At 44.6% G+C, this 22,315-nt stretch overlaps 1 protein-coding gene and 1 long non-coding RNA gene across 7 annotated transcripts in view; one reads left to right on the top strand and one right to left on the bottom strand.

Annotated features, from left to right (window-relative positions):
* Positions 1–22,315, top strand: part of PBX1 (PBX homeobox 1) — a 345,739-nt gene that overhangs the window by 37,593 nt on the left and 285,831 nt on the right. The window lies entirely within an intron of this gene.
* Positions 1,403–3,322, bottom strand: LOC110260303. Of its 2 annotated transcripts, none has more exons than XR_002343369.1 (3): positions 3,186–3,322; positions 2,207–2,456; positions 1,403–1,850 (listed from the first exon to the last, which is right to left on the bottom strand). It is a non-coding gene; the product is annotated as an uncharacterized LOC110260303 (long non-coding RNA). The 2 variants fall into 2 exon arrangements; XR_002343368.1 differs by having other exon boundaries at positions 1,712–1,850; positions 2,207–2,325; positions 3,186–3,299.

The following is a 22,315-nucleotide window of genomic DNA, read 5'->3' as shown; positions in this document are numbered from 1 at the left end:
AGCAGCCTCATTTGTATGATTTTTTGTTTGTTTGTTTGTTTGTTTCCCCTTTCCATCTCTCCCTACAGATCTCCTGTCCAACTCGACCCTTTTACCCCAACCTTGCCCACCTCTGATGCCAATGTGAATTCCAGTTTTCCCTCAAGTGTGTAATTCTTAATAGATTCTGAGCTTGACCCCTGTCTTTTTCTACTTTGGACACTTCTGCCTCCATTTCTGTTTCTTTCCTCTCTTTTTTTAGGCAAGTCTGGAACTGCTGGGTGAATATTTAGCTTATTTATTTATTTATTTTTTACAGTATTCCCATGTGAATATGTTGTCAGTGGCCTCTTCTTAATTTCAGTTCTTTCTGGGAAAGGGTTAATAGTTCAAACCCATCATTTTTCTTGTGAGGGCTGAGACGTACAAAAGCTGCCTGGAGTGGGACTGTCCCTCAGGGTCAGGGGAGGGGCAGAGGCCTGTGATGGGGATAACAGGGAATCCATTTGGGATGCTGGTGATGGGAAGGACACTTGTCTTTCTTGCCATGCAAGAAATGCTTAGGGACACGGAGACTCGATGAGCTGCACCCTACCTCGGAAGTTAAGAAGGCTGGAAAAATCCTCACATGTGTCTCTTTTTCATTTTATTTTGCCTATTGGCTTGCTAAGCAAAAAGCAGACTTTGGGCAACTCCCTTGCCCCCATTTTTTTTTTTCCCTTTTCTTGAAAATCTTCTGTGCTCTTTCTTTTCTTTTTTTGTCTTTTCTAGGGCTGTACCCACGGCATATGGAGGTTCCCAGGCTAGGGGTCTAATTGGAGCTGTAGCCACCAGCCTACGCCAGAGCCACAGCAACGCCAGATCTGAGCTGCGTCTGGGAACTACACCACAGCTCATGGCAACACCGGATCCTTAACCCACTGAGTGAAGCCAGGGATCAAACCCACATTCTCATGGAAACTAGTTGGGTTCATTACCTCTGCGCCACAATGGGAACTCTGGGCCTGATAATTTTTTTTTTTTTTTTTTTTTTTTGTCTTTTTTGTCTTTTCTAGGGCCGCACCCAGGGCATATGGATGTTCCCAGGCTAGGGGTGTAATTGGAGCTGTAGCCACCGGCCTACACCATAGCCACAGCAACACAGGATCCAAGCCGTGTTTTCGACCTACACCACAACTCATGGTAACGCCAGATCCTTAACCCACTGAACGAGGCCAGGGCTCGAACCTGAAACCTCATGGTTTCTAGTTGGATTTGTTAACCACTAAGCCACGACAGGAACTCCGAGGCCTGATCATTTTAAGTATAATTATGGGAAAATTCAAATAGAATATTCGAGTCAGGACAGTCCTAAAAAAAAATCCAAGATACATCGTCACTGTAATGTTAGAGTGAAATGATGAAAATATTAAGGACCCAATCTGTTCTGCTTTTTAACTAAAGTTGCCTCTCTTGACACAGAAAGCAAATAGGGCTTTTGGCACTTTGACTGGGATACCACCCTGCCTATTGAAAGCAGCAGAGCTTAACTGGTTAAAGCATTGGGCTAGTCCACTCATCCACGGTGGGCTAGTTCCTCTACTGTATTTCTCAGCCACTGATTCCATCCTTGGAGTGGTCTGGCCATCTTATAAATGTTGGCTTCTAGTCACACAGTGAACTTGGTGGATCCAGGTTGATCCAAGACTGGAATTATCCAAACAGATCCCTTTTGATGGATCAGTGATTAGGATCTTCACAGCTGAAGAATGGCTTGTATTTCATACAGGTCAGGGATTCCTCTGCCCTCAGAAGAGCAGGTGTAGAGGTGAATTTACCAGCTTCACTCTCTCATAGCAGTCACCGCTAGGGTCCTTGGGCTAAGAAAACGCCTATGATTGTAACAAAACAAAGGAGAGAGAGGAGGAAGGCAATTTTGTCTGTAGTTCTTTGTGACTTTGAATCTGTAGTTACTAGGGTTTTCCTAGGAAGCCCCATTCACTTTCAGGTGAGTCCACTGTAAAGATGACAGAGATTTTTGCCACACTTGATGGGAAAGTGGGAAAAAGAACCTTCGTGGTGGGGTTTGTACCTCACCATTGGGAGGGGCATGGAAGTGCTCTTTCTGGAGGAGGTGGGAGTTAGGGTGTCTGTGGGCTTTTAATTGTGGGAGGAAGGGGTGGGGCTCCTGGAACAGGACAAGGTGTGGCATCTCCCTGACCCCGTGGCTTCCCACCCAGCCACCTACCTCCATTCGAGCTTGAGCTCTTGCTTATTTCCCTGATGATCCTATATGGGATACTCTGAAGAGGAGGTGCCTTAGCCTGTGGAATCAGTTTTCCTTAGAGCTCCTTGTAGGGAGAAGGGCTTAGAGAGGAAAGTTAGTTCGGACCAGACACCGCCTTCTGCTCCTCCCCGGTCCTGGCTGAGAGCCTGAGAGCCCAGCCAGCTTCCACTCCACCTTGCACCCCCAACCGTGGCGATCCAGCTCTGTGGCCCTGTGAAAGTTAATCCTCAGTATTAATCCATTTAGGTAAAGTTGCTGGTTAAAAAGGTAATCTGTTGAGCCTCCCTTTCTTTCCCCGTTTCCCTCCTCCTGCCAGAGGAGAGGGAGTTCGAGTCTTCTTTTGGGGACTCCAGGGACTCCTGTGCTTCGACTGATTGATTATTCATTGTGACCTTGGGAGAAAAGCTGCCTAACCAGTTCCCAGGCCCAGTTAGTGCTTCACGGTGCACACAGGTTATGGGCTGAGGAGAAACAAAGCCTAGGAGAAAGGCTTGCCACCCTCCAAGCCACCCTTCCCCCTCAGCCAGGTTTCAGTATCTGCAGCCTAGGGTGAAGTTCAGGGTTATGGCACAGTCTCTAAGTCCTTTAAAAAATTGATCTCTATTTTAACACTCCAGGAAACCACTCAGCAAGGATTGTTTTAGTGGGATTTTTAAATTTTATTTTATGTTTTTGATGTTCTTTTTATTTAATTGCTTGGACAAGGATCTGGCTGTTTGGAAAGAGTCCCCTGTCTTTAGCTCTGTACCCGTCCGCCAACTTATACGTGTCCTAAAGTCCCCCAGACACAAAGCGTCCATATGTCTGCACACGTATCTAAGCACCCCAACCCTTTCCATCACCCCCAGCTTCTGACCGGCTGTGTGTCACTTCCAGTCCACCCCACGCCTCCTCCCCCAAAGCCCCATCTAGACAGAAACAAAGGTGCCGAATCGCTCACCTGCACGAAAGGGCTCTTGCCTTCGAGGGGAGCTCTAGGTTCCTAATTTCTCGACGATTTCTTTCCATCCTCAGAGGTCCCCAAAGGTACTTGTAGAATGTTTGCTTTTAAATGGCTGTAAATTAGGGGCTGAGCATATGAAGCATTAATGAAGGCTTCGATTAGAACCAGTTGCCTCTCCAGGCTGGCAAATTTTCAGTTCAGAGACGTCTTGAGTTCCTGAGTGTCAGGTTTCAGCTCCCCTTTCTTCGCGTCCTTCTTTTCTTCCACAGCTGTTTTTTTTCCCCCTACTTTCCTTATCTTCCATCTCTTTACTTTCTTCTTCCAAACCCACTCCACCCCCGCCCCCCGATTATTTTCTAAAAGGAGCCGCTAGGAACAGAGTAAAAATAATGAGGCCAGGAAAGCAGCATTTATTTCTTTTCATGCATAAAGGGCTAAAAGTTTATTCTCCCCCCCCCACGCCCATTTTTCCTTTTTTCTCTGTTTGCTTTCCTTCTTTCTCTTTAAGCCAAGTTCAGAGTGGATGCTTGCAGAAGAGAGGAATTTTGAATAACTGCCTAAGTTAAACAGAATGTGGAGAAAGTTTAGCTCTGTCCCATGCCTGAAACATTGAAACTAAAATTAGAGAAGAATAATGTGACTGACGTAGAGGGATTGGCCAAGTGTAGCATGGGGACCATCACGATGCCAATATATTTATATCTGGGTAAGGGATAGTCCCATTGTAAGCAATTCCATTATGTGAAAATATGGATCCTCAAATATATACAGAAAGATTCACGAAGTCTTTGTGTAATTCAACATAATACCTGTTTTTAAGCGGTAGTCTAGAAGTTGTGCAAGGTAGTGGGTTCTTTTTAGATAACAAACTGCAGAGTTTATTTCAGGTGTGGTTTCTTTACCCTAAATCCCTTTCTTCTCCGGTGACAGATTGTATGGAGAAGACCTGCATATTCTACTTCCTTGATTCAGAGTGTTTCCTACTACATCTACTGAAAGCTCAGTTTGGTGTGCTTTTCATTTTAGTGACTGAACTGTGCCTCTGAGATAATAGCATAGTAATTTTAAGCACACAGTGTTTGCCAGACATCGTGTAAAGCACTTTGTTCATTATCTCATTTAAGTCTATTATCATTCCCATTTTAGAAATGAGGAAACTGAGGGGGACAGAGGGTGTACCAGGCTGCTCTGTATAAAACCGCTTGCTTTCTTATCCATCAGTGTCCATCCCAATTGCGCTGTGGTCCCACCACTCTTAGGATTACAGTTTGCCTTCTGGGGCCCCTTCCACCCTGATACTCGTTCATTCACTCATTTGTTACATGTATTGAGTGCCTACTGGGTACCAGGATGCTCTGTCATTCAGGCCAGTGCTTGGTGATAATGGCTTGTCATAGGATCTAACAATTTAGCCTCAACTGATCAGGAGTGGACGTGGCCCTTTCTCTCTGTCCCCTGAGCTCTTGCTTATGCTATCTGCTTATCACTGTGGCATCCATAGGTAATAAATAACTTATCAAAATAGTCATAAAGGACTTGGCAGACAAAATGAACTGCTAGAGAAGACTGCATTAAATTTTAATAGGAAGAATTCTAAGTAATAAGCCAAAAATATGTCTTGATGTAGAGCTGGGCTTGTTCCTTTGAGGCTTTCCCTATGACCTCCTCATGTGAAGGATCTAGTTTTTTCATTTATGAAATGCTGCATTTTTAGTTACATTGCATTTGAAATTTCCTACCCTGTTTCTCAAACAAACAGACAGACAAACAAATAAATAAATAAAAAGTAAAGAGGGGAGAAGACAAGTGAAAGATCTTCCTTGATTCTCTAGCGGTGGTGTGCCTTCCATGCCATGGTGGCTGGGAAGACACCAGTGATCCCCTCATAGACCCTGATCTCAAGGAACTTGTATTCCGAGGGAATAGACAAGGAAAGTGTCCTAGTTCAGTGTGTCAGTGCCGTGATGGGGACACGGATGGAGTATTATGAGAGTGTTTAGGAGGGTGCCTCGCCATCTTGGTGGGGGTGAGTGCCACCGAATGTTCTCAGAAGAGGTGGCTCCTGAGCAGGGTACTGAGAATGAGTGAGCCGGGAGGGGTGGGTGTGAGGAGTAGAGGGGAGCATGTGGCAGAAGAATATTTTTGTGAAAATGCTTTTGGTGTTTGGGGGAAAGGTGGCTTTTGGTCCTCAAAAATTCTACGACTGAGCTTCTGAGACTGAAACAGAGGTTAAGGCATCCTACAGAAGAGCCAGTCTTTTGGAATGTGAGTTTAACCCCTGTTGGGGTGGGAAGAGAGGTGGGAACTCCAGCTCTCTTACTCAGCTGTGCTGATAGCTTCCTCTTCTTTAGGAGTAGACATAACATAGTCTTCTCAACTCATACTCCGGTACTTAAAATGTTTGGTGATTTGTGAACATCTTCCCATAAAAAGCAGTTGATCAAGCATATCAGTACTATAACAATTACACTAAAAATGTATATTGAGCATTTAAAAGCTTAGGGTGCTGGGTTTAACATACTCAGGATTGCTGGGGGGGTTATATAACCAGTTCGAAGAAACAAACTTTTAAAAAGCCTATTGAGGAGTTCCCATTGTGGCTCAGCAGTAACAAACAACTAGTATCCATGAGGATGTGAGTTCCATCTCTGGCCTCAATTAGCGGATTAAGGATCTGGTGTTGCCATGAGTTGTGGTTTAGGTCGCAGATAAGGCTCAGATCTGGCGTTGCTGTGGCTGTGGTGTAGACTGGCGACTGCAGCTCTGATTCAACCCCTACCTAGAAACTTCCATATGCAGGGGGTGTGGCCCTGAAAGGACAAAAAAAAAAAAAAAAAAAAAAAAAAAAGCCTACAGAAAGTGAACAACATCTGCTTAAATACCAATTCCAACATATACTCATTTCAAAAAAAGTAGGTATGGTGGTGCCTGTTTGTGGAAACAGTTTTTTTAGCAATTGGTGTTCATGTCTTATAAAGGTTAAAAATTTTATTTTTCTCTAAAATTCTTTAAATGCAGATACTTTTGGTAATTTATGCTTACCCTCTAATTCCCCTGGATTGGTAAGATGTACTGCAATTGCACTCTCCGTTCTTATAATAACAATAAGCATGTTGATAACAAGGGCATGAAGAAGGGCAAAATTCCTTTCAGCTTTAAGGGATTTAAAATTTTTTTCGTTTATTCAAGAATTATTTTTTGTGTGTGTTTATTTAAAACAAATCTCGTCTTCCATCTTTTCTAGTAAATGAGTTCTGCAATAAATTTACGATGTCTGGTAATCTGATGTTGTATTTGTTCACTGTCTGTGTTTCCCACTGAAATATAAGATCCATAATAGCAGAGACTTTGTCTTTTTCTGTTTTCATATTTTGGCCATGGCATACAGCCACTCGATGTGGGATCTCACTCAGTTCCCAGACCAGAAATTGAACCCAGACTGTTGCAGTAAAAGCTCTGAATCCTAACCACTAGACCACAAGGGAACTCCTGAGACTTCTGTCTTACTGCTTTATGCTTAGCACCTAGAACATGCCTTACCATATGGCACGTGCTTCATATTTATGTAATGAATGAATGAAACAGTTAATACTTTATCTGTGCAGGGAAACCGATGATACTTGCAAATTTTGCATAAACCAGATTGTATAAACATTCATACTGCCTTATGTGTAACAATTTTTTTGATGAGAGTGAGGAATTTTAGAATCATATAGGATCATTTATTTACAGAGGATGGCATAACTAACTCTGCCATGAAGTACTGGGGAAGTATTACAAAGTGACATTGGGGAGTTTCCATCGTGGCTCAGCGGAAACAAATCTGACTGGGATCCATGAGGATGCAGGTTGAATCCCTGGCCTCGCTCAGTGGGTTAAGGATCCAGCACTGCCCTGAGCTGTGGTGTACGTTGCATATGCAGCTCAGATCCCAAGTTGCTGTGGCTGTGTGTAGACCGGCAGCCACAGATCCGATTTGACCCCTAGCCTGGGAACCTCCATAAGCCTTGGGTGTGGCCCTAAAAGAAAAAAAAAAAGATAACAAAACAAAACAAAGTGACATTGGAATTGGGTTTTTGGATGTCAAAGGATGCAAAAGCGTAGTAAAGAGAGAGTCTGTGGTACATATCAGCAGGGTGCATGCCATGGGCAGAGGCTTGGAGTCACATGACCTTTGTGGCCAGAGACTGGGGCCATCACAGGGTCAGATTACGCCAAGCTAAGGATTTGTAGTTTAGAAGACTTGAATAGTAATGCTTAAAGGATATCAGGATTATTAGAAGCTGAACAGAGGTGCTAAGGAGGGTTAGGGGAAGAGAGTTCATGAGTTAGGATTTGAATAGCCTGCTGGTGTTCAAGTGGAGGAGTAGGAGGCAGTTGGAAATACCGTCAGAAATGAAGGCATACTGTCCCCACTTCACCCAACTTGGTTCTCTTGCAGGGAACCCTGTTTTTGTGAATATTGCCAACACAAGTCCAGTTCATAGTTAGGCTTAAAGTCTTCTTCTTCCTTATTTCTATCACCAGATACTTGTCTGAAACTTCAGAGTTCCAGGCTAGGGACTGGTGTTAATCAGCTTGATGTAAAAGAGGAAATAAGATGATCCCAGAGGGTCTACACAGAATTCAGGAGGACCAGGGTAGGACCCTTAGAATGCCAAAGTATAGAAGTTGGGTAGGGGAAGGAATGAAAAAAGGACTCTCAGGGATGCAGAAGAATAACCTAGAGGGAGTACCATTTTTTAAAAATGATTTTTATTTTTTTCCATGATAGCGGGCTTATAGTGTTCTCTTAGTTTTCTACTGTACAGCAAGATGACCCATTCACACATACATATGTACATTCTTTTTTCTCACATAGTCATGCTCCATCATAAGTGACTAGATAAAGTCCTCAGTGCTATACAGCAGGATCTCATTGCTTTTCCATTCCAAAGGCAATGGGAGTACCGTTTTAAAAGGGAAGGTAAGTTTGAGAACTCTCATTTTGTCCACCTCCTTCAGTGCCACGACCTTCTTCTGGGCTCGTGCACTTCTGTCTTAACATATCCTATGTTACCTTTGTTAATTTACTGCCTTTTCCCCCGTTCGTTCATTTGTTCCATGAAAGCAGGGTCAGAATGTGTTTTATCTCTGTGCCTAGGTGCAGAATGGCAAAGAGGTTTCATTTCGTGTGCCGAGTCTGGGAATTCTGAGCTGGGTCCAAGGTCTTCAGAGAAGAGCACCTTAATCCATTAATGATTTCAGATATGGGTTCAGGATCAGAGACTGGTGGCAGCCTGCCATGTCTTTTTCATCTCTGCATTAGGCACTCATTCATTCATTATTCAACAACCATTTACTGAGCACCCAGCGTGTGCCAAGTACTGTGCCAGATGCTCAATAAATGTTTATTGAATAAATGTCGAATGGTTAAAGGCTTGCGATGCAACAGCCTTTACTGGGAGTGGTAAAGGGACCTGATCAGGGATGGGCAACCTTCGAGAGGTATATGCCTTCGAGAGTTGTAATCCTACCCACATGTGCAGAAATGTACTAGTTAACCCCAAGTCCTTGTCAACAGAATGCCAGATGTCAATGCTTTTAATACAAATACTATTCACTTTTATAAGGATTTAATTTATTAGTGCACAGTTACATCTCATTTCATATTTGCGTTACTCCAAAGAGAGTGAGAGGTCAGATGCTGCTGACTCTGTTGGACAGATGAGGTAGGTAATGGAAGTGGTGCATTTCTGAAATGAGTACCAAAGCCAAGGCTGAACCAGGAGTAAACCCCAGGTCTGATTCCCTCTTCTAGCTTTTGGGATTATAACACAGAGATTGGCTTCTGTGATCAGAAATACAGGGCTGCATGTGGGCGCAGCCAGAAGAGCCTGGTGCCTTGTTTTTCAGAGGGCTTTTCCCATGAAGCCTGGTGGGCGATGGGCAGCATTTGGGGTGGTGGGAGGTTAGGAGGGGGGAACATGACATGAGCTCCCAGAGGCTTCATGGACTCCAAAATCATGATTCATGATTCTTTCCCTGTAGCTAATTTTTATTAAGTATAAGAATTCCAGGAATCTTTCAGGAATTGGGGGAGACTTTTCTCTCCTGAAATAGAAAACATCTGCTCCGGTCTCTTTGGAGCTCCACTGTCTGGGGGAAAAAACAGGGAAAAAGAGTTGATATGAAACAGACATTGTTTCAGACAATAAATCCCCCCTTTACTCATTAATGAGAAAATAAATTAAGGGACAGAGGCGTCAGACTTTTCAGAAGGCCTTTCTTAGCACTAACTTTTTTTTTCTTTCCTTCTTTTTTTTTTTTTCTGAGAAAGTGAGAAGTTCAGAGCAAGAGACCAAAGTCTCTAAGAAACAGAAAATTGCAGGAGTTGGTTGGACGTGGCTTTTTTCCATAACCCCACCATGCTAGGCAATTTTTTCTTTTTTTTGGACTAGTGCTTTCTTCTTGATAATCAGAGACGTTATCCCTGAGGGGTCGAAGCATGGCAGAACATGTATAATAATGTAAAAAAAAAAAATGTGCAGATAGATTCCTAAAATCACCATTTTGGGGGTTCCTGCATCCTTCCTTTCCTCCTTTCAACTGACCTTCATCCCTCCAAATTCTCTTTCTCCTCTTGCTCCTTGAGGCCTCCTGCTCCCCGATTTTCTGGGTATTCTGAGACTCTCAACTTCTACTGGAGTCTGGGCAAATCACCATGAACCATGTCTTACCTAAACCCTAAATCCTCTCTCGTGAGTTTGGTAAGAGCCTCGGGCCCCAGGAAAGGAAGGCAAACAGGTTTGGGGTGGAGACCATTCTGCTTTTTATTTAACACTGTGTTCCCAGTACCTATGCTGGCGACTGGCACACAGCCGGCACTCAGTGTCCGTTCAGTGAAATGTGACACATAATTTAATTGGGGGATACGGCAAAAGAAGAGGGGGAAGTTAGACAATGTACAGGCATTTTCCTAGGGGTAGGAAATCTCACGGGGGGGTTGCCTGTTCTCCAAGGGTTGGTGCAAGTTCACGGATGCCCTCTGTCAAAGGGCCGCCACCTTCTGCGTCTGTGTGGCTCCTTTTGTTTCATCGGGTCCTGTACTGAGGCGAGTGGTGGCTGCCACCTCAGCTGTCTCCCCGGCTCGCCCCCCCCCCAGCCCCTCCCATGTTCTCTGCTTGCCATCAGCCAGCAAGCCTTAATGCATCACACTCTGGCGCCAATAACAGTCTCCCTGCCTGAAAGCCTGAAAGAGACTTGAGGGCCTGGGATTGTGAGGGAAATGCAAGCCCTGAGCTTGGAGGGTGGTCCAGGGCCCCTCCCCTTCTCTTCTTTGAACCAGAGTTGCTGGTTGCTGGGCTCTGTGGGAAAGCCCTTGTGAAGGGCGGTGCACTTGAGCCACAGGGCACCATTCCACTTCAGTTGAGGGGGTCCCTGTTGTGTTCCAGAGAAAATGTGGTGGGGTTAACAAAAAAGCAGAGTTTAGGAACCAGGAACCCAGTGGTCCCGATGATATGCTTTCTTAATTGCTGGTGAATTAAGCTCAGGAGGCACTGGGGTGGGTGGGGAGAACTTTTGTAAGAGGTTAAATTCCTGGTTGGAGTGATGATAGGATCAGCAACAATTTGGTGGAAAGAAGGAGAAAACCAGGAGAAATCCAGGTGATGGGTTCGGTACCCTGGCCTCGTGTTCTCTGGTTCACCTGTGGCCCTTATGGTTGTTGTCCTGGATGCTCGCAGGGCTGGCAACACTCTTGCTGGGGATGGGCTGGCTGGCCCTCCTGGACCTTCTGCCATGGATAGCACGTTTGCATGCTCCCCTGTGCTTCCATTCTGAGCTGGGAGACGGAGAAGAAAGAAAAGGAAAATCAAATTAAATGTTTGACCAGCAGAATTCTGTCTCCAGCCAGGCTGGCTTACATTTGTCTCGCTTTCTATTTTCTGAACTTTCTCTCACCATAAATCCTTTTTCTTCTCCTTTTATCCATTAAAATGTTTTTAATCTTTGTGCCAACACTTTGTCTTTTGGCTGGTTCTGTGTCTGTCCCAGCTCTGTAATCCTCCCCACATTCTTTTTGTCACTATTTTTTTGTCTCCTGATCTGAACCTCAGCCTTTCCTTTGGAGACGCTTTTTTCTTTTCTTTTCTTTCCTTTTCTTTTCTTTCCTTTTCTTTTCTTTTCTTTTCTTTTCTCTTTTCTTCTCTCCTTTTCTTTCTTTTTTGTTTTCCTTTTCACTTCTCTTCTCATCTCTTCTTTTCTTTCCTTCTCTTTCTCAGATTTCAAGATTTCTTGCTTTATGATTGCATGTTCACTTGACTCTTCCTGAGGTCTGTTTTTTTCTTAACTTCTGGCCATGTTCTCATTTCAGTCTTTCAGATAAAACTGTTACTCTTGTGTACCCCTGATCACTGGGGCTCAGTTTCCCCACTTGGTTGTTTGTTAAAAGAAGAGAGTCCTGCTCGCCCCTCCCTCTCTAAAAAAAGTGGCCCCTGAACTTTCTGTCCATTCCTAACTGCTTCTTCGCTTTGAGGCCTGGGAGTAAAAATGACTTAGCTCATCTACCTTCAGAAAGGAGGGTGGCACACAGGAACAGAGCCATTTTGGGGAGAGACCGCCTGACTTCTTAGGGGATACAGAGTGAGGCCTGCTTTCTGCCTGGCCTCTCATCTCACTTTACCTTCAGCCAGAGGAGAGCTGACAGCCTGCAACAATGGCCTCCTTTCTTCTCCCAGGGCCAGTGTTTTGATAGTGTCAGGTTACACCCCAGCCTCCCCCTGGCCCATTTATAAACTTGACACGGGCAACATGATGTAATGTTATTTTTCAGGATCTCAATGAGGGAATTTTTTGCCCCAGGTCAGAAGAATGCTGGTTGATTTTTGCTGAAATGAACCATGGCAGGGTCTGATATATGGGTTCCTAGATCAGGAAGAAGGTTGGGGGGCAGGGGATAGAGTGGGGGGGTGGGTCTCGACTGGGGTTGGTAGTGAGGAGTCAGGTTTTTTTGTGCTTGGACCTTCCTTCCACTTCCGGGTGCCAGAGCCAACCTTTGGCTGTTGGGAAGTGCTCTTGTGGAAGGAGGCTTGGCAGCTGCCCCTTTCACACCTATTTTGCTGGGATCTGTTAACATTGTCCCCATTTCCAATGCTTTGCTATTAAGCTGCTGTGAGACCGAAGTAGGATGTGACAATAGAAAACAAAGAGGGATATGGCTGGGGATGGGGGTGGGGATTTCAGGTGACTGGGTTTGCCTTCTAAGCTTGAGGCTGGCTGCAGCCCTGGCTCCTTTGCTGGGCTTGAGCCTGTGCTGCTCAGCTGAGCTGGGAGCTTAGAAGGGTAGGATGACAGGGAGCTGATGATGTGTCTGTAGCCCTTGCCTGTAGCTTTTTGGTGGACAACACCCATAACCTAAAACTTTCAGAACTGTCCCATTTGTTTTGAATTGACACGTACAAAAGATTCTATGGTGGAAAGTTGCCTGGTACTCACTGGGAGCACTGCCTTACGCCCAGGAAGAGACAGGGACTGTGACAGGGCTTCTGCCTCTGTTCCCCTCTGCCCGGTCCCTCTCGCCTTCTGGAGGTGAGCTTGCTACCTGTGCCACACGGGAGGTGGTAAAACACTGTGGTAAGAGCACTGGGGATGGAATCTATCCAACGTGGCTTTCCAGTCCTGGCTCTGTTATTAATGGGCTGATTAACCTTGGATGAGTTAGTTGAACTCATTGTGTCCATTCCTGATCTGTTAAGTAGGAGGAAAAACAGATCTCCGGCACAGAGTTATTGCACAGATGAAAGGAGTTAGTATACCCAGCGTGCTTAGAATTGTCCTTGGCTCATAGGGAGCACTATAGGAGAAGTTCCTTTAAGAAGTCCTTCCAGAAATATTTTAACAGATTACAACTCTATTTTCTCTTCCTAAATTTCTCTTTCTATGTGACTCTGAAAGGTTTAAGTGGCTCAGGTTCAGGCCTTGTGTTCTGATTTTTGACCCTAAATGCTTTGTTACCACATCCATAGGCAAGCCATCTGAAGCCATCACCTAGATAGTTATACCAAAGGCTATGTTGGACTGCCAGGGGATGCATTTTATTCCAGCTGCCCTGAACTTGTCACTCTTCTCAGAATAGTTCAGAAGTGTGTCTTCTGCCTTGTATGCATTCGCCGTTTTCCACACCATGTGGCAAACTTTTCCTTCTAGGAGCAGCTCCATCATCAGTAATGCCCCCGGGTCCTCCCATGAGTCCTTGTAGACTGTGCGTAGGTCATTGTGCTTTTGTCATGCTCTATGTCCATGGTGCGAGCCCCAAGCGCTCCAAGATTAGCACCCGCAGTGAGCACAGTTCCTGTTATACAGTTAAGGCTCCATATCTTAATAAACAAACAGGTAGTTTTTGGTAACAGCAGTATACATTCCTTTGCCTGATCTGCATTTCTGGTGAGGTTGCCTTGGGGAGGAAACAAAGAAATCAAACCCCATGTTATGATCTGCCTGAACTCTCTCAGTCTGAGGTGGAATGACTCCAGAGCATGTGCTGGTAATGCTGGACTTAACTGGTGGGGTAAATGAGGTGTGTCTTCTCTTCTGCTCCTAGGGGCACCCAGGACCTGGCAAGACCTAGCATGTGGTCATTGCCTTGCCAGAGGTCAACTCCATCAATTTGAGGGATAACCTTCCTAGGATTTGTCTGTGAGATGTCTACTGGAGACAGTTCCTTGCCCATACCACTCAGGAAGCAAGGGATAATTCTGTTCTTCCTGTGCCCTGGGGCCTTGAGTGGTTGGGCCTCCCCCATGTGTGAAAGTGCAGGAAAACAGAATGGAGACAAATTTAGAGGATACGGGAGGAGAGTGAAGTAAGGAGGGATGAGGCGACTTGACCAAGGACATCGATGTGTTTTATGATAAAGGTGGGGGATCCAGACCTGAGGACAGTGGTTCTTGCAGGACCTAGCTTGGCTACTTTTTTTTTTTTTTTTTAATTTTTAAAAATTTTTTATTTGTTTTCTACTCTACAGCATGGTGACCCAGTTACACATACATGTATACATTCTTTTTTCTCACATTATCATGCTCCATCATAAGTGCCTGGACATAGTTCCCAGTGCTGTGGGCTGCTTTTTGAATGCCAGGCTCACATGATATGATCAGCGCATAGACACCTGCCTTTTCCTGAGCTGCACCTTCCTTTTCTGTTCCCTCTTTCTTTCTCTCTCGTTGCCACCCTGCCTCCCTCTTTCCTCCTCCTCTCTGTGTCTGGGGACAGGTGCCTTCTGGCTCTTGCAACATTCCCAGCTAGACCACTGATTTTTGCCAGAGGACTAATGAAGGGTCTCTAGCTCTGCCTTCATTTCTCCTTCCATAAGGTAGGCAGCTCAGACAAGTGGACTCCCACACACTTTGTAGGTCTAAGTTGGGCCTTGATTCAATGCACATGGTCATGATAAACAGGTTTGGTGGGGCATGACCGGCTGGCGGCTTAGGCTGGCACTCTTGAGCATGTCAGTTGAACTCTGTAAATATGTTCAACCTTTCCCTTTATTCTAGGGGAGTGAGGACTCTTCAAATCTATGGATTTCTCAGATCGTCAGAGGAAGTGTATGGGTACAGTTTCTTCATGGAGTAACCATGTATGAAAATAAAAAGAGTTGGAAACTCATTTCCTTTTTTATTAACAATCTATGAGTTAACCTGGGACTACTTTATTTCCATTTCTACTTCTGGTTGAAATACTCTTTTGGAGTTCCCATCATGGATCAGTGGAAACCAGTTTGACTAGCATCTGTGAGGATGCAGGTTCGATCCTTGGCTTTGCTCAGTGGGTTAAGGATCTGACGTTGCCATGAGCTGTGGTGTAGGATGCAGATGCTGCTTGGAGCCTGTGTTGCTGTGGCTGTGGTGTAGGCTGGCAGCTGCAGCTTCAATTTGACCCCTAGCCTGGGAACTTCCATATGCCATGGGTGTGGCCCTAAAAAGACCAAAAAAAAAAAAAAAGAAATACTTTTTTAAAGAACCACAGGGAGTTTAAAAAGAACTCATTTTTTTTCTCCATATCTTTTCTCTGCACTGATATACATAATATTATTTTTCTACAGTACTTTTTTCCCTTCTTTCAGGCAAAAGATTCTTTGTAAAGGTGACATATTGCTGATTTTCTATGGTGTTGGTTCCCCACAGATGACAAGTGTTCCAACACCAGCCTTCTAAATGTTAGGTACCGAATTGACCTTTTGTGATCAATTTGTTTTTATCCACCTTTATGAACAGTCAGCCACTTCACCATTGATTGGATCGACGAGGTGGTGAGGTGAAGCCGTCGCCAGACATGGCCACGTAACCAGACTGACTTTGGTGTGGTTTTTGTTTTCTGGACAAGGATTCTGTTAGTTAGAACAGCATTTAATTGTGCCCACCGCAACTACATAAAACCCACGAGACAGTTACAAATGATCTGTCACAAGAGCAGAGGAACAACGTTGAAGAAGGAGCAGGAGGGAGAGCCTGCGAGCCTTGTGTGAGTGTCCACAGCACCCTCTTGGCTTTGGGATTTGGCTTCCCTGGGCCGGATGTGCCTGGAAAGGTCTTAGAGGTTAAGAGCCAGGAGTCTGGGGAGGCCAGGGGTTATTGTTTTTGGTTACCGAGGTGCCTTCCAGGTGGACACCATGGAAATCCTTCTCACTGGGGGGTCTCCCGAGGTGACAGATCCAGGATATGTCCTGTGGAATATGGTCGTGTGAACTTTGGGATGGGGCTCGAGAGGTTGGCGTAATCTCTTTCTATATTTGGCCTCTGGAGCTGCTGCTCTGTGACTCCCAGTAAACTTTCCAGTGGCTGTTCTCCAAACCTGGGGCTGATTCAGTGTGTGAACACGCCTGGGCTGGCCCTTGATGTCGCCCCCAGGGCCTCGTCCAGGAGGCGTGCTGCTGCAACCCTGTGCCCCTGTGTCCATGCTCCAAGCCTCCTGCTGTTCCTCTGCCCTTCAGGATCCCCTCCCCACCTTTCCCTTCTTCCTGCTCCTGTGGCGGGTGGTAGGAGATGGTTTACCCATTTGCTGGTAGGAAATCCTAGGCCAGGCCATGTAATAATACCTTGCAATTATTTAGCATTATTTTGGGTGTATCTCCCTTGAGACATATATTCCTGGGAGTAAACCAGTAAAATGAGTTTCAGTTAGCTGAATCATATTTTCTAACTTCTCAGGTTTTATTAACTTAGAAATCTGTCCTCAAGGACAAACACCTGACCAAGGCTCTCCCCACCACACACTGAAATTCACAGCGAAGGGTTAAGAGGCATATTTTCTGATAAATTACAGGGTAAAAAGACACTGTATGAAATGGAGGGGGAAAAAAAAGAAATCCCAAATTGCATTTTCTTGATGCTAACTTGAGAGGGAGCTGTGTTTTCTGAGATCATTTAGTCCTTTTACGTGTCCTAGTAGTAACTCATATTTATGGATACTGCTCATATGCTAGGCACAGTGCTAAATCCACTGACATAGATCATTTCACATAATCCTCCTAATAATCCTTGAGGAATGGAATATATTTATCCTAATTTACAGATTTTGAGACCAGGTTTCAAATAAGTGAAGTAATTTTCTCAAGGTCATACAGCTGTTAAATGGTAGAACTGGGATATGAACCCACCTGGAATCTAGTGCCAGAGGTCAGATCGTATTACCCCGTGACTGTTTCTTTTCCTGTTATGGGTGAAATAGCATGCCTTCATCTCAAATATTATTTAAAAGTTCCTTAAGTTCATATGCTAAAGCCTATAGGCCATGTGCTGGTGCCTTTAAATTTTTATTTCCCTGGGAGATTATACCTAAGGCTAATGTCTGGGGCTAGTCAGCTCAGTTGGTTAAAGCTAATGGGGCCGAGATGACAAGGTTCAACCCCCATATGAGTCTGTTAGCTGGGCTGAGTTTCATGGCCATGGAATTAACCTTTCGCTGAGGCCAGCTGCCTCACAAATGAGTGTTGTTGATCTGAGAGAATAAGTAGGGGATTGTGAATAAAACAGTGCAAACCACTTGACCAGTCACCTAAGACTGTGTCTGATGGTTCAAGAATCTTCTCTCTCCAGTTTGCAACTAGGTATTGTTACCATTTTTAATAGCTTAACACAGCATTTCTTAGTGTGCTCTGTGGAGCATATATATATATATATATATATATATGAATATATATACTAAATATATGTACATATTTATATGGATATATAGTAAATATATGTACACATATATATGTATATATATAGTAAATATATATACATATATATAAGATCTGTCTGTCTGTCTATCTATCTATCTATCTATCTATCATCTTTTTGTTTTTTTGGGCCACATTTGAGACACATGGAAATTTCCAGGCTAGGGGCCGAATCAGAGCTGCAGCTGCCAGCCTAAGGCACAACCACAGTAACACCTGATTTGAGCCGCATCTGTGACCTACACTGCAGCTCAGGGCAACACCAGATCCTTAACCCATTGAGCGAGGCCGGGGATGGAGCCCACATCCTCATGGATACTAATTGGGATCATTACCACTGAGCCATAATGGGAACCTCAGGGCTAATATTTTTGTAAATTTTTGTGTGTGAGAGAAGGTTGCCAGTCAAGTAATTTGGGGAAAATGTGAATTAACATGTTCACGTGCGTTGGAACCCTTCCCGAGGGGTGTCTGTTGCATAGTAACATTGCTTTTCAGAATTTATTTGAGCTGGGGACCTTTCTCCCTGGACTAAGAGTCTTAGAAATATACTTTAGAAAACTCTGTTTTAAAGTGTGTTTGCTCTGTTCTGTTTATTTTTTTTATTTTTTTTTAATTTTAATTTTTTGTCTTTTTAGCTATTTCTTGGGCCGCTCCCAGGGCATATGGAGGTTCCCAGGCTAGGGGTCGAAACAGAGCTGTAGCCACCAGCCTACGCCAGAGCCACAGCAACGCGGGATCCGAGCCGTGTCTGCAACCTACACCACAGCTCACGGCAACGCCAGATTGTTAACCCACTGAGCAAGGGCAGGGACCGAACCCACAACCTCATGGTTCCTAGTCAGATTTGTTAACCACTGCGCCACGACGGGAACTCCTGTTCTCTTTATTTTAAATCCCTGTAGTAGTGGTGTCTTTCCTTATCAGGGGAGAGCCGGTTATATTTCAAAAGATCAATTTCCACATTCCCCAAGCTTCTGTGTGTGTATGGATCCCCTTTCGGCAGGTGATAGCTTTACCTCTGAGGTCCATCTGCATCTCTTGTCTCCTTTTCTCTCTCTCTCTCTCTTTTTTTTTTTCCCCTAATTTTGTATCTGAGATGCTGTTTACTGGCCACAGCACATGCCCCAGGTCCGTGGCACAGCAGGGACTAGAACCCGGATCCCTGGGCTCTGGTGCATTTCTCTTTCCAACAGCCTGTGCTGCCTCCCAGTGGACAGAGCATCTGCAAGGAGGAGAGATGTTAATACCTGATTCTTGTCTAGAAAAAGAATTGTTTGGTGAGTGTTAGCATTTCTTTGGCCTTCCCATTGCCTCAGTTTGTTAAGTGTCAATATCTTACCTCTCTGAGCAAGGCTGAAAAACCCCGTTACCACCTCCCTCCCACCCCCAAATTAGTAGTAGTATTTATAAACCCTTGAAAGCATCCCTTAAAGGTCTAAGAACAGATTCTAAATTAGCTTTCTATTGGGAGAATAATCCCCACGTTGGAGGGACTCAAGAGATAGATGATCAACGCCAGCCCCTAACCTCCTCTGGGGGATGCTGACGTTCACTTGAATCTTGTCCAAGATGACCAGCTCCTCCAGTGCTCACGTTCTCCCTTTTTTCTCTGTTTAACCTTGTACAACTCCAGGGGCAATTTTGGTGCTCTGATGATTTGGAAAAATAAGTGAAAGGTAAGTTCTATCTTCCTTAAAAAAATTACGTCCAAGTGAGTGATGGCTGTGCTCTATTCCTCAGTAATATTTCGATGCTCTTCCTGAAGAATAGTAGAGCTGCCAAAATCAGTAGGGTTTTTACCAAGCTCTGCTTCAGTAATCCTATCACTTGCCTGAAGAATTCATTATACTGAAATAAACACATTAGGAACTCCGTGGTCTTTTCCATCTCTAATATTTATGAAGTACTGAGGCTCCCAGCCAGCAATAGGGAAGCAGGTAATTCCCAGCAATCAGTTAAATAGACGTGGGTTGATTTGGATTGCAAAGTATAGGTGCTTGATTAGCCTCATATCTGGCCATGCATTGTTCTTCAGTCATTCAAGAGCTACCTAATTATGAATATTGAAGTACAAATGTTCCAGCCTTTCACATAAGGCGCTTACCTTTTAATTGGCCATCAGCTTTGTTTTTAGCTTAGATGTATCTCCACTGGGATGCAAATGAAATGGGGAGATAATCATCCAGGAAGCAGAGAAAAGGGTAAAATGATCACGGATGATTAAGTGGCCATAGGGAAATGTTAGGGTTAGGCTAAAGGGAGAGAAACAAAAGAAGGAAACTCACAGGAAACCAGCTCCCTTCACTGCCGCACTGCCAGGCACACCTCTTTTCAAAGCACCTTTTAATTTCCCTCTGCAGCGTTCAGGTGGGGACATCTGGACACGCTCAAGCTGACATCTACCAGCTTGATCACAAACTTGACTCCTCCCTGCCCCTGAACTCTGAGCCAAGCAGAGGGCGGGGTCTTGGATCCTCACCACACAAACTTGGCAGGAAAAAAAAAGACCGTTAAGTGAAGGCTAATTGGAAGCTGCCCCAAACTACACTCCGTTGGAGCTATTTACAATATCTTTCAAGCAGCGGCTTACTAGATTATTCAGTTAAGGGGCTGAGGGTGGGTGGGGGGAGTCCTCAAGGGGATGAAATTGACCTGAAGGACCAGCTGGTTTGGACAGGGCAGTGGATGCTTTTGGAAACTCTTGAAATAGTAGCTCCCACCTGATCTTAATCCTCCGGTACACAGCCTTAGACACTCCCCTTTACAGCCAGAGTGGGACACCTTTTGGGTCATGTGTCTCATTATATTCTCATGAAAGCTATGGCCCTCTCCCCAGAAAAGGAACTTAGATACACACATTTTTGTTTCCCTGTGTAATTTCAGGAAGCTAAGGAACCTCTGAAAGACCATCCATGGATCTTCTAATTTTGTTGGGTTTAAAAAAATCCTGCTTCAGATACAGAGATTGGGCCAGGAAGTTTTCTAGATGCTAGAGAAATAATAGTGTGGGTACCCAGCATGTCTCAGGGAGAGCTCCACCGAACTGTGGCGTTTTGCAGTATTTTGTCGGCATCCTCCCCCTCCTACTCCAGGGTGATTATAGTAAGTTTTGTTTGTGTGATTTTATAGTTTAGAGGGCACTTTGTAAACATCCCATTGAGCGCTCCAAGTGATCCCACAATCCTCTGAGGTTAGCGGGTTTTGTTTTCCCCATCACTGCTTTGTCTGTTACAAGTTCCACTTCTCTCTGAGGCTCCATCCCACCTAAGCGCCTAAGCATGTGTGCTTTGTTGATGGACGGAAAGATGGGGTGTGGGGAGTGGGCGGGGTGGGGGGAGGGGCATGTACTCTGTGAGCACTACCTGGAGAAGTGGAGGCGGGACAGCTGACTTTCTCAGAGAAGAAGTGCCTTCTCTGCATCAACCTCTGGTACTCAGATGAGGACAACTCTTTATTCCTTGTCCTTGGCCAGATGTCTGATTTTATTGATGTTGACTTTGTGATAACTGTTGCAGAGACATGGAGGAAGTTTACTTTAGTTTCATAGATAAGGCAGACCCATTAAATACATATTGTAAAGATCTAGGCAGACTTGTATAGAAAAATGTAGACTACCTTAGAAAAACCTTTGGATTCAAGGCCTTCAAAAACACTCATTTGTATGTAAATACCTAAGAAGCAGGTCTTCAGTTTAGAGGCTGTATTTTGTTTATGTAATTCTAGCTAATCCTAATAATTGTCTCCAGGCAAACATGACAACATTTTTATATCTTTAAAAATAATCTTGGAGTTCAGTTGTGGGCCAGTGGATTAAGAACCTGATGTAGTGTACGTGAGGATACGAGTTTGATTCCCTGGCCTAACTTAGTGGGTTAAGGATCTGGTGTTGCCACAAGCTGTGGCGTAGGTCGTAGATGTGGCTCAGATCTGGTGTTGCCATGGCTGTGGTGTAGACTGCAGCTGCAGCTCTGATTTGATAACTAGCCCAGGAACTTTCATATGTATGCCACAGGTGTGGCTATTAGAAGAAAAAAGAAATCCGTATCATTTTAGGCTTTTTTACTAATTCGCATGCTCGCATTTGTATATGTGCATACGTGTGTGTGTGTGTGTGTGTGTGTGTGTTTTCTTCCGTGCTCATCTCCCCATCCCTGACATGAAGAAGGGGCTTGTCCATAACTATATCTCCACAGCCTAAAACCAGGCTTACCTGGTGTAGAGTAGATTATTGAATGCCTGGTTGAATTTGTAACTGTTGACTTCAGGTTTTGGGAGGAAAGCCAAAGACATTTTTTCTTTTCAGTTCATTTCTTCCATTTTTTTCATTTTGTCCTCCTCTTTCTCTGTCTTTATGTTTTGCCTTCTTTTTCTTTTCTGGTCAGAGGGGGAGAATTAGGTTTTCAGGACCTATCAGGGACATTTGCCTGACTGCTAAAGATGTTGGAAAAGCATTGGGAAGGACAGCCTGGAGGAGCAGTTTGGGGCTGGGCCTTTGGGCGCAGACTGGCTTTTATTGCCTGTCCTTCTTCAGAGTCAGTTTTAGGTCAGTGGCTCTGCTGTCCTGGGCTGATGTGGTTGGCTATTCCACAAGCAACAAAGGGCCTCTGAATAGAAATAATCATGAATTAAAAAAAATTTTTTTTCCTTTCTTTTCTTTTTAGGGCTGCACCTGTGGCATATGGAAGTTCCCAGGCTAGGGGCTGAATCTGAGCTATAGCTGCCAGCCTATAACACAGCCACAGCAATGCAGGATCCAAGCCGTATATGCAACTTACACCACAGCTCATGGCAACGCTGGATTCCTGACCCACTGAGTGAGACCAGAGATGGAACCCAAATCTTCATGCATACCGGTTGGATTCGTTTCCTCTGTGCCACAGTGGGAACTCCGAAATAATCATGAAATTTGGCCTTCCCTTTTGTTACA

The sequence above is a fragment of the Sus scrofa genome, chromosome 4, assembly GCF_000003025.6.
Source record: "Sus scrofa isolate TJ Tabasco breed Duroc chromosome 4, Sscrofa11.1, whole genome shotgun sequence".
Lineage (NCBI taxonomy): Eukaryota > Metazoa > Chordata > Mammalia > Artiodactyla > Suidae > Sus > Sus scrofa.
Note: the sequence above shows the minus strand (reverse complement) of the source record. Positions and strands in the feature narration are given on the sequence as shown.